This window comes from Oratosquilla oratoria, chromosome 19 (genome assembly GCF_046742065.1).
Source record: "Oratosquilla oratoria isolate Oo_2021 chromosome 19, ASM4674206v1, whole genome shotgun sequence".
In the NCBI taxonomy this organism is placed as follows: domain Eukaryota; kingdom Metazoa; phylum Arthropoda; class Malacostraca; order Stomatopoda; family Squillidae; genus Oratosquilla; species Oratosquilla oratoria.
This window is the reverse complement of record NC_134795.1, coordinates 49,497,773-49,509,215: the sequence shown is the minus strand read 5'-3', so window position 1 is coordinate 49,509,215 and position 11,443 is coordinate 49,497,773.

Genomic DNA, 11,443 nt, shown 5'->3' with positions numbered 1-11,443 from the left:
CAGTACTTTTGCCTTCTTTGGGTTTCCCCTCGGCTCACTAAAATCACCTGTTGTAACAGTCAAAGGATTAAGCGAGATGTCTTTTATTATTCTTTGTCTTCCTGGAATTTCCTCTCAGCTGAATGAAATCGCCTGGCAGCAGGCGTAATAGAATTACAGGTCGAGTTAGGTTCAGATTACGAGAATGGAAAATACTATTTTTTTGTCATTTTCTTTTTTGAACATTTTGTCCTTTTTTACAAGTGTTTCTATCTTTTTCTCGTTTCTAGAAGAAAAGGGCACTGAAATAGATACTAGTCCAGTTTAGAAAATATCGTCTGTTGAATGCCAAATTTGTCATCTTAACATCAATTGGTAAATATATTATGACATATACAGTAAACTTTGAAATCAAGTCCAAATGCATTATTCAAACTTGGGTCCTCCAATTACGCATCTCATTTTTAGCATGTACATGTTTGCTGGCTGTGCGTAGTGATAGAATGCCTTTTGTTCGTCTTGGGCTAGTGACAAAATAATTCTATTGCTCTTAAGAAATAGCTGTCACCTATCATAACTACACTAACTGCTTCTCAATTAGAAGAAAAAGATATGCTGTTACCAAACTCATAAACAGGTAGTAATAGCTTCGGACCGATAGCGAATTGACTGACTAAATGTCAAAGTGTTGGGTGTGTAGTCCCTAAGTCCAGATGCCTGGCAACCACGACATTCACACACACCGCCAGCAGCGAGTAGATTTGGCATAGCAACAACACCGTGAAGAGCTTGTACTGTTATTCGGCTGTTGCAGTACTTATATATTCTGTACAATATTCATTATTTATCGAATGTTTTTATGAAATCTGGTAAATTATAACTGAAGGTTGGAGCTAGTCACAAAAGATTGAAGCTTCATGTTGGGTTTCAATCCTACACAGACTTTGGAGTTCAATTTTATTTCTTGTTTAAGCTTGGAGACAAATAAAAATAAAATACCAAGGAGTACTTAGATTCATTTAATCGAGTATCCTTGCAAAGGGTGATTATGATAAATTAACAGTATCTTTTAACGGATTATTTAGAATAATGACGTCATATCGTTTAGGTCTCGGTTTCAATCATGCGCAGACTTTGGGGTTCATTTTTATTTCTTGTTTAAGGATGGAATAGAAAAAATCATAAAGGGTACTTAAATCGATTTAATCGAGTATTCTTACAAATGGTTATAAATAAACAGTAACGGTTCATTTAAAACCGTGATGTCGTGTTGCTGAGGTCTCGTGTGGAGCTGTGTTGCAGCGTTCATACCACGTGACCCTTCCGTTCATGGCTTGCTGTCTTTGTTGTTGTTGTCCTGTAGTCTCATTCCTTTCGGCTGTGTAGAGGAACCACCAATGATACATAATTACCGGTCATCACCCAGACCCTCATGTTTGCATATGCACGTTCTCCAGAACCCCCTCTACATCGCTCTATTTACGTGCACGTTTTTGCAAGTACACACAACGCACGCACGCACGCATTCTCGCTTTCATAAGCGAGCTCATATATAAGCAAATGCGCTTACGCACTCTGTACTTGCACATGCTTTCATGCTGAGGGTCATTAATGTTATTTCTTTGACTTGTTTATAAATATAACAATTTGATATCTGGTTTTATCAGTTGTATTAAATAAAACTGAGAAAAATCGGCGTAAGAAAAAATCTATAAAGCCATGATAAGATATAGCCCAATATACGAGAATATGAACTTAAAAACTAGTTGATAATAAATTTAAAAAATGACGTGGTTTTAATGATTTACTAATGTACAAGTGTACTCACGCACCCACACTCAGTCATATAGATGTATGACATCATTCATGACTATTGGGAATGGGTGTGGGGTGGGAAGACATCTCGCATTCCATCTATTCAGCCAATCAACATCCTCGTCTCATACGGGGAAGATATCTTCAAATAATATTTGATAAGTTAGCATGTAGGACGACCTAACAAATTTTTGAACGGGAAGCGACATGACGTCATAACGGAGAATCAGTTGGGAATATTACTGTTCAGAGCGTTCTTATCTTCATCCATCATTTGGATGCAGTGCAGAACTGCACTCAACTTTCTCCTTCAGCTCTGTGGCTCCTTGAACTATTTTAGCCGTCTTCAGGCGGGTGAGCTCTGTCCTACATGGGCACTCGGCCTAGTCTATTTTGGGTCATTTCACTCCAAGGGTTATTGTCCTCAGTGTGAGTCACGTGGCCCTAGTGCCTTGTCAGGTGATGGTTTTAAACTGGATAAATTTAGATTTAAGAAGGAAATAGGCAAGAATTGGTTTACTAATAGGGTGGTCGACGAGTGGAAAAGACTTAGTAAACATGTAGTAAGCGCTGAAACTATAAATTGTTTTAAGAAACGATTAGACAACTTTATGGATGGGGATGACAGGTGGTGATGGATACGGAGCTGCCTAGTGTTGGCCTTATGGTCTCCTGCAGTCTCCTTCATTCTTATGATCTCTTCGGTGGCACCCCATTGTCCTCATCTACAGAAACTTTGGGCCATAGAAATCCAGACGCTACCTCAAGGCTTTGGTGATGGTCGAAGTATCACATCCATACAAGGTAGATCACAAGCGCCTTAAAAACAAACCTTTGACCCAAGTGCCTACACTCCAGTCAAGATTGTACATAAACCAATAGGCTTTCCACGCTTGTTGACTGCCAGTTCAGCATTTACGAGAAAAAAATGTATATGGCAATACTAATAAGTGAAGAGATAGGTAAATATATGGTGGAGTGGAAGGAGATTTCTTCAAGATTAGTGTGGATGAAGGTGAAACTGGGAAGGGAGATGTGGGTTTTTGTAAGTGCATATGGGCCTGGTAGTGAGAAGAGTGTAGAGGAAAGGGAGGCTTTTTGGATAGATTTAAATGAGTGCATAGGGGGTTTAGGGAGAAATGTCAATGTAATGGTATTGGGAGATCTTAATGCTAGGGTTGGAAATGAACCAATAGAGGGAGTGGTTGGGAAGTGTGGAGTGCCAGGAAATATCATAGTGGAGAGTTGATAGTGATGTGTCTAGGAAGAGAGTTGATGATAACAAATACAGTGTTTGGGAAGAAAGTCAGGCATAAATTTCCGCATTCCTAGTCTCAAATTTATGTACAATTCCAACTTAATCTATGTTCTTGATTTTCCAATTATCTTATTTAGATTTTAATTCATGTATTATTCAAGCTTAGGCTATATCACCTAAGCTATTTCAAGTATTTATGTATCTATATGGAAAATTATATTTCATCACATCCTTTAGACATGTGGTCTTTCTTAAGTGTGTGTGTGTGTGTGTGTGTGTGTGTGTGTGTGTGTGTGTGTGATTCACCGTGGTCTTGGATTACGTGTTGAACTCGTGATTGACAGTTATTTCCCTCCCGGAAGAGAGCTCAGAGCTCATATATGACCGATCTATGGTAATGTACACCCAACTCCCTGTCCACGAGAGTTGGAGTAAGGACTTGTAGCGTAACGATACTGAAATTATTTCAGCCCTGGGCAGGATGTGTGTGTGTATGTGTGTGTGTGTGTGTGTGTGTGTGTGTGTGTGTGTGTGTGTGTGTGTGTGTATGTGTGTGTGTGTGTGTGTGTGTGTGTGTGTGATTCATCATTGTCTTGGATCACGTGTTGGACTTTGGACTCGTGATCGACAGCTATTTCCCTCCCGGAAGAGAACTCAGAGCTCATATATGACCGATCTATGGGTAATGCTTTGACCTTACACGCACACACACATCCAACTCCCTACCCACGAGAGTTGGAGTAACGATTCGCAGCGCAGCGATGCTGAAATTATTTCAGCCCTGGGCAGCCCTGGTGTGTGTGTGTGTTTGTGTGTATGTGTGTGATTCACTGTGGTCTTGGATCATGTGTTGGACTCGTGATCGACAGCTATTTCCCTCCCGGAAAAGAACTCAGAGCTCATATTATGACCGATCTATGGATAATGCTGTGACCTTACACGCACACACACCCCGAACTCCCTACCCACGAGAGTTGGAGTAACGACTCAAAACGCAGCGATACTGAAGTTATTCTGGCTCTGTGCGGCTGGGAACTCTACCACTGCGCCACGAGTCGTGTATGTGTGTGTGTGTGTGTGCGCGCGCGTACTATCCACACATATCGGATTATTTGATAATCTGTGAAAAGCCCTTTATTAAAACTCGTTTAGTCATTGCATCAAAAGAAGAGTGGATGGCTTATTGGACTGTAGGGTACCAAAGAAAAAAGACGTTATATCTATGAAAGACGTGTCTGTTGAAGGAGTTCATTAATCAACAGCGACAAAAAGAATAATATATTTGTCTTGGAGCGTCTGGCTTCTTGCGTGGCTTGCAGAATTCGAGCTGCTGTCCTGAAGATGGAGGATGCCGGGGAGTGGGGGAGGGGGTGAAGGAGGAAGATGTTTACATAAGTGGGGTAACGTGACATGACCCGCCTTGTAGTTAATGATGAAAGCAACCACGTTTTCACGTGTCAGAGTCGTTTTCTTTTATGTTACAGTTGGGGAAGCAAGTTCTTCCTAAGATGCATGGGTGTTTCTAAATCACATATAGTTGTAATGAAAAAAGAAAATATCTCATAATAATAGCCTTAGCAACAGAGATCTCCGTTCATACTTGCGATTTACTATACGGCAGTTTTCTTTTACGTGCTTGTTATGGCCATATATCGAGTCTGTGCATTTATTCCGGATGCTGGCAATGCACCCTAGCCGAGGAAAACACTCAAAGTTTCTCCCGAAAAGGAAAAACTTCTCACTACATCTGAATAAGGTTTCATGTCGCCACAAGTATGCAGTTTCCTGCATTCACCCCCCTCCTCCGCTCTCACTTCTCGGCGGAGGGACCGATCCGGTTTGATCCGGTTCAGCCGTCCTTCTCCAGCAGGCTTCACGAACACAGTTATAAATCCTGAAAATAAATTCCAGCCTGAGTAGGATAATCGGTGAACGCATCAAATTTGTCCAACGAAGTAATTCTAAATGTTTTGTAAACCTAGCAAGTACTAGTTTTACGTAGTGTTGAATCTATAACTTGTCACGTGGTGGTTGAGTACGTGATTCAATGACCCGGAGCATTTGTACTCGATCCGTGAAAGAAGCTGACGCAATCTGAACAAGTGTTACTCATACTCCATCTGAGTTCTTTCCTATTTATTCGTATCTCCTAAAACACTTTTATTTATTCATTTATTTATATACGTATATGTATATATATATATAGATCTATATATATATATATAAGTAGTTATATATATATATATATATATAGATCTCTAAATATATATATATATATTACAGGTGAAAAATGTAATCACACATTTGTCAATCACGTTAAAACCACTGTTGGAGTAGAAAAGACTGGAGACGGGGAATCTATATATTTCGATTGCAAACTGCAATCCTCTTCAGTAGATACAAATAAGAGTTCAGGAGAAAAATGGTAGAATCTGCTATTATTGAATACCAGCCTAATGTGAATATTTCAAAGGGGCAATGGTCCCCGGATATAATTTCAGGACTTTTTATCACCAACCTATTAAAAACACATTTGCCTCCTGACCTCACATACGGAGTGAGCCGAGGGTAGAGACCTCTTCCCATGTTCCCCTTTCTCATGTCAAGGGTGCTACTTAAGTAGCACGCACTCTCTTATTTGTATCTACTGAAGAGGATTGCAGTTTGCAATCGAAATATATAGATTCCCCGTCTCCAGTCTTTTCTACTTCAACAGTGGTTTTAACGTGATATATATATATATATATATATATATATATATATATATATATATATATATATATATATATATATGTGTGTGTGTGTGTGTGTGTGTGTGTGTGTGTGTGTATTTACCTAGTTGTATTTTACGGGAAGGGGAGCTATGCTCGTGGTATCCCGTCTTCATATCTCATTTTATCTAAACTATTTTTAAATTCATGTATTGTTTTTGCACACACCACTTTCTCACCAACTGTCTATTACTCTGTGAGGAAAGCTGTTCTTTTTCAGATCTCTTCTGTAGCTGTCTTTCTTGATTTTCTTTCCGTGTCCTCTTGTATTTCTATCATCCCATTTTATCAGATTCTCTCTATCAGTAATTTCTATGCCTTTAATGATTCTGTAAATAGCTATCAAATCTCCTCTCTTCTTTGCTCTAGTGTCTGTAGTTCAAGTTTTGCTTGTCTCTCTTCATATGATAGTTTTGAGAGTGTTGGTGCCAATTTTGTGTGTGTGTGTAATAAAACCACTTGGAAAATAAAATGAAAAGTGACCGAACGCTTTCGTCTATTTAAGACATTTTCAAGGTACAGGGTAAGGAAACAGTGACAATAAATATGCAAAAGAAGCACACTAGGGGGAAATTAGGACAGGTCCATTGTGACCTCACTCTCATCACTGCCAGACGTTTGAGCCGGCTACTGTCAACAATTTTGTATGTTATAAAGTTATCTAATTTATACATTTCCATACTCATATTCATGTTGTTCTCAAATGAAGATTTTATATAACATAATTCTATGATATTCCTCTCCTTAATGTCCTTACTTAAGACAATTTTCTTTGTGTTATTCCAATCAATGCAATGATTAAAATCCCTTAAATTAAAAAACAACCCACTTGAAACTTGCCCTGTTCTGATGATATATTTACGTTGGTTTATTCTCAATTTTAAATCCTTGTTTGTTCGTCCAATATAATTAAAGTTACAATTTTTCCAATGGATACTATAAACACAGCCTTCAATACAAGCGGGTGAACTGTTTTTAACAGTGTTGTTCTTTTTAAAGACAACTTGGACACCAAATTTATTAAAAGTACGTGTTAAACTAAAAAAAAAATTATGAAAAGGGAGGGTTAAAATATTCTTAATACTGAATTGCTGATTACGAGTAAGACTATAAGAAATATTTCTTTGCTGTGTTTTGAGCTACGTCAATTAAGGGTTTTGGGTATTTCAATTTATTACCAATGTCATAAATGGTTTCAATTTCTTGGTCTAAAAATTCTGGCCAACAAGCTCTAAAGTTCCTTAGAAACATTGAAGTGAATACTAATACTTTAGTCTTAAGGTGGTGATAAGAATAATAATGAATATAAGAAAGGACATTGGTAGGTTTCCTGTAAACATCCAATTTAAACTTATTATCAAATCTATAAATCATAACATCCAAAAAGGGCAGACTATTGTTCTGTTCAATTTCTTTTGTAAATTTAATTGATGGTACCAAACTGTTTAACTTTAATAAAAAATTGTCTAAAGGTTGGTCAATAGGCCACATACACAATATATCGTCAACATATCTATGCCAAATGGCTTTGTTAGGAATAATTTTAGGCAAAATATCTCTTTAAAAAAAATAATTTACAAGTTGCTTAAAACAGGAGATAAAGGATTCCCCATTCCCATTCCAAACTTTTGCATATAAAATTTACCATTAAATTCAAATTTTGAATCTAACACACATAACTTAATGAGACTGATTATTGTGTGGACCGGCAGAGGCATATCATATTTCTTCAATTCATCTTCTAAATATATTAACAAATCTAAAACGGGAACTCGAGTGAATAAACTAGTAACATCAAAACTAACAAGATTAAAATCAAAGGAGGGATTTTGACCAGATAGCTTTTCGATGAGATCAACATTGTTTATATATATATATATATATATATACATATATATATATATATATATATATATATATATATATATATGATAATGGGAAATAGTACCTACAAGAGGGCTTAATAGCGACACCAACCATTTGTACAATTGGTAAGTACAAGAACCAATAGAGCAAATGATAGGTCTAGCTGGATTATTGATTTTGTGAGTTTTAATTAAACCGTACATATATGGTAATGACGGTGACAAAGATACAAGTTGTTTGATAAGTTCATTGTTTCCAACTAGCAACCTCTTAATTTTTTTTTTTTAAACTCACTGTTAACCGTCTCTAGTGGGTTCTTGTTTACCTTCACATACGTTTCTTCATCACTAAATGATGTGTCCATTTTTTTCAATATAATCAATTTTGTTAATAATTACAACACAATTGCTTTTGTCAGCCTTTGTTATATGCAAGTCCTTGTCTTTCTTTAAGGCGTTTAATGCTGTGACAAACCTTTTTGGACAACTTGGATAATTTGTCACATTTAATGCATTGTAAACAAAACCTTTACAAATATTAATGTCTTGGACTGGGACTTTACTGTATTTTTCTAAGTTGCAAAAACCTTTGGTAATATCAACATAGTTGACCTGTTGGTAGTTGGCAGCAAATTTGAATCCATATCCTAAGGCACATTTTGCATCAAGACTTAAAGGTTTATCAGAAAGATTAAGAATAAAATCGGAATTAGAATGCTTGCTCCAATCATTATCAAATATTAGTCGGTTCAATTTCTTTTTCTGTTTAAGTTCTAATTTCTTACATTCCTTTCATAATGTGCCAAATGCATAGTCTAACAGTTTAACTTTCCACTCCTCAGGAATTGTTTTATGAAATGAACTTTTCTTTTCACTATTAATTTATATATATATATATATATATATATATATATATATATATATATATATATATATATGTATTTAATTATGTTATCTAATTATGTATTCAATCACTTATATATGTATTCCTTTATTTCTCTGTTTATGTACCTATTTATTGGTTTATCAAAATAAACAAGATGATGTCGCTTCCGACGGGTTCAACATTTTGTAGTCAAGAAGTCTCTATATACATGTTTTGCAGTCAAGAACTCTATATACATGTTGTCCCTTGTCCATCTCAAAATCATAAAGTAGGATATATGAACATGTGTATGTGTGTGTATTCATGTATATATATATATATATATATATATATATATATATATATATATAGTATCCTTTGGTTCTTAGAATTTATAAATAATATAAACATTTTGTCAGGAGTAGTGATTGTGAATTGTTACAATCATTTACATTAAATTTACCAGCAATTCAAATATTATCAACATAAGTAATATAAACAATGCAACTGATGTTATTATACTATGTAGGTTGCGTCTTGATAGCATGAAGGATCCTAAGTTGCTCAACACAGTGGTGTAGCTTGTAGATTTTGTTTTGGCTAAACAAACATTTTGCTAGGTATGATTACCGTTCAACGATGATCGTCAAACTATTGTCTAAAGCAAAATTATTTTAAACAACTCTAGCAGCAGTCGCTCGAAGTAAAGGAATCCTATTTTCCAAAAACAAAGTATTAGTACTCTATGCAATCGTTTGGCGATCATCGTTGAGCCATGAACGATCATCGTTGAGCGATAATCTCACCGAACAAAGTGTACTTTAAGGAGAGACAATTTTATGCAGTTAAGTGAAGGGTCACATCTTAAAGCAGCGTTTCCCAACCTTTTCCGACCATAGCTCCGCCTATTGTCATGTCTATGCAGTCCAGCACCCTTATCTTGTTTTTAGAAGAATAAAAGAAAGTGAAATGTACTCCTTGATGATTTATTTTCTTGATTCCTTAGAACTGAAACAAATTGACAATATTGCTTGTAGGAGAAATATGATCACCCTAATAAAATAGAATAACATGGAAAAAGTCAAATATGAACAATTCGGTAAGCAATGATACATACATCAATGTGGTTTTTGTGTGCATCAATTCCCAGCGTCCCCTATAATTGATTTCAGCACCCCCAGGTTGGGAAACGCTGGTCTTAACCCATTCAACTCCGATGACAAGATGTCTTGTCATTTGGTCAAATAAAACAAAAAATCATAAAACACCAAAATGTTTGATCAAACACCAGAAAAATATGACGTCAATCCTCGCTTCGCTCGCAGCGAAGCGAGGACTGACGTCATATTTTTCTGGTGTTTGATCAAACATTTTGGTGTTTTATGATTTTTTGTTTTATTTGACCAAATGACAAGACATCTTGTCATCGGAGTTGAATGGGTTAAGGGAGTCGGAGAAGATCGAACAGCCCTGCAGGTTAACTTCAGTCTTTAAAAACTCGCCTTTTGTTAACCAAAACAAAAACTTTGATAGTGTATGTCATTATGGTGAAGCGTATAGCGCAACTGTATAGGAATTATGCGGGAGAATCCTTAAGTATTCATATGAAACTTAACTTTATAATTACTCTTTTTTCTCATTCAGACAGTTGAATGATATACCAAACTGAGAACAGGAACATAGTGGGCCAAGGGTAGATTATTCCTCTAACACAAACGAAAACGGAACATCGAAATATTAGGTTAGGTAAAAAAAAAAACGTCTTGATAAGACTGGTAATCAAATTCCTTTTGGCAATGTCTGTATTTTGTGTGACGGACCTAGTTGGTGAGTTGACTTTTGGGAGGCATTGACATAGATTCCAAATGCTCAGAACGGTGGCTGTGGATACAAAACAGCCACTGTGTCTGTGATGATCATTTTTGTTGGTGAAACTAGACCAGTCTGGTTTGAAATATTCCCCAAGGTTGCAATATGTGCTGGTTCCATTGCTCGTTGTGGGTCAGTGACCGAGTAGTGTGTGTTTGTGTGAGGGAGAGAGTGTGTGTGTGTGTGTATGCGTGCGTCCGTGCGTGTGTGTGTGTGTGTGTGTGTATGTGCGTGTGTGTGTGTGTATGTGCATGTGTGTGTGTGTGTGTGTGTGAGTGTGTGTGTGTGTATGCGTGCGTGCGTGCGTGCGTGCTAGGTCCAAAGCATTCCGGCTCTCTTTGTACATTTTGTCTGCAAATAGTGATCGCTGATCCTTGTGTTCTCTCCATTCTACTCGTATTAAGCTTTACCTTACGCGGAAACCACACTACTACTGCGTAGTCTTGTCTTGGGTGGATCAGGCTGTGTGTGTGTGTGTGTGTATTCACTTGGTCTTTGGATCACGTGTTGGACTCGTGATCGACAGCTATTTCCCTCCTGGAAGAGAGCTCAGAGCTCGTAGGTCCGATCTATGGGTAATGCTATGACCTTGTACACACACACACCCCCAACTCCCCGCCCACGAGAGTTGGAGTAACACCCCTCAGCGCTGCGATACTGATATTATTTCAGCCCCGGGCGAGGATCGAACCCGGACCTCCGTAGTGGCAAGCCAGAGCTCTAACCACAGCGCCATGTGTGTGTGTGTGTGTGCGTGCGCGCATGTGCGTTTTTTGTGATTCTTGGCAGCACTTTCTGAGCAGAAAAAAGGAAGAAGCCTTCAAAAGAAGAAGTAGGAGGAGAAGAAGAAGAAGAAGAAAAACTGATCTGGATGTTCTCGAGCCTACAAGAGGACCCGCCCCCTCCCCCCAAAGCTTCCGAGAGTTGTAGATCAGGTGCACCAATTTGTAATCAAGAAAATTTCAGCTTAGCTCTGTCCGGCAAGCATCCGCCCGGTAGTTATGTCCGGTGAAGTCGAATG